Here is a 1,805-nt window from a genome sequence, read left to right on the forward strand (position 1 = left end):
TCCCCAACCTCTGTCCCCTCTCCATTTCTCTCCCATCTCCACCACCACCAGTGTCCCCGCCCGTCCTTTCTCGTGCCTCAGCCGTCTTTGATCTCGTGGCCGAGCAGAGGTTGATAGCCAAGTTTAGAACACATGAGGATGGCCTCAGCCGAGACCCTGGGTTCAAGGCACACTACAGGAGACCCAGCTACACAATACACTCTCTCACACACAAGCACACTCTCTTACATACTCACACGCTCGTGCGGACCTTCTCTGATAGACATGCTCTCTCTCAGACACACAGTAAAACATCCCCACACTCAAACCTACGCACACACCATCTCACATGCTTGTACTCCATCACACACACACAGTACCCAGCATGCACACGCACACGCACACACACGCTCTCTCTCATGCATGCGCTCACATATCGAAGTCTTTGGAGTGAATCTGCGTTTGCAGGATTATATATTTGGAAATAGAACCAGTCTCACTCAAGATTAGGATACAGATAGACCCTACCCTCACAGCTTTCATGCATTGTCTTACCTGAGGTGTCACCTCCTTTTATAGAATCTAAAGTTACCTGGAGAATGTGACTTTTAAAAAGTTCTGGGATTTACAGATTAATGAACCGAAATCTACAACCCGTTTTAAAAGATGAAAGACTCAATAGCAATCTAGGTTTCTTCAATACAACATGATGTTACATGACACTATAATCTTTTCTTATATATTTTGTGTCTTATGATCCTCCTCCACAGCTTGCAGAAGAGGACACCGATCCAAAGGGATGCAGCTCGAGGTGACATTGAACAATAGCAGAGGATGGTTTCGATCCATCGACCTCTGGGTTATGGGCCCAGCACGCTCCCGCTGCGCCACTCTGCTGCCGCACGCGGCGCCCCTTCCACAGAACACTTCAGGTTTCCATCTGGCACGCGGCAGGCACTTTCGAGCCTGATGTCAAAGACCTCCACTGCTGCCGTGTAATATGCTGTTTCGCAGCCGTATGGAGGCTGTGTAAATATAAACTTATTTCTAAATTCCCACATTCTGTTGGTCGAACTGTGATTTCACACTGAATCACAACATGTGTCACAGCGCAGACGGAGGCCATGCGGCCCACCTTCGCTCTGCTGGGACTACACTTAAGTAAACGTGTGTCTCTATTCGTTTCATTCTCTCGCCTTCTCAGCGTAAATCTGCACATCTGAACGTGACCACCGAATTCCCTTTTGTGTCCATTGAATCTTCCTCTTTGTCAATGACAGACAAGGACTTACTGACCCTAACCACTCCCTGTACGAAAACGTTCTTCCTAATGTCACTTTTACTTCTTTTCCTCGTGACTTTAAAATTCTGCCGAATCGTTGTGGATCCTTTCAGGTGTGGGAGCATTTTCACAACATTATTTCCTGTTTCTAGATCCCTCATGACTTGGAAAAGTTCGGTTCTCCGAGGAGAGCTGTCCCAATTTTCCAATCTCCCTTGATTGTTGACATTCCTCAAACACCGCACCACTCACGTCAACCTGTTGAACACTATCTCCAACTATTTCACTTCCCTGTTTTCCGCCTCATTCGTACTCCAGACAGCCCAACCTCGTTTCATGATGGATGTTTTTTGAGAAACTTTATCAGGCAGTTTTGCACAAGTCAAGTTAAAAAACGCGGGCTCGTCCGGGATTTGAACCCGGGACCTCTCGCAACTCGGCACGAAAAAGGACCCGAACCAAGAATCATACACCTAGATCAACGGGCCAGAGAGCCAGCACACAGCGAATGCCCCACATCGCTTGCGCGACCTGAGACTTGCTC

The 1,805-nt window shown here is 47.8% G+C and overlaps 1 non-coding gene across 1 annotated transcript; it reads right to left on the bottom strand.

Annotated features, from left to right (window-relative positions):
• Positions 1-804: 804 nt before the first annotated feature.
• On the bottom strand, positions 805-876 carry trnam-cau. Its single transcript has one exon. It is a non-coding gene; the product is annotated as a tRNA-Met (tRNA).
• Positions 877-1,805: the final 929 nt, after the last annotated feature.

Source organism: Chiloscyllium plagiosum, unplaced genomic scaffold (assembly GCF_004010195.1).
Source record: "Chiloscyllium plagiosum isolate BGI_BamShark_2017 unplaced genomic scaffold, ASM401019v2 scaf_56160, whole genome shotgun sequence".
NCBI classification, from domain to species: Eukaryota; Metazoa; Chordata; class Chondrichthyes; order Orectolobiformes; family Hemiscylliidae; genus Chiloscyllium; species Chiloscyllium plagiosum.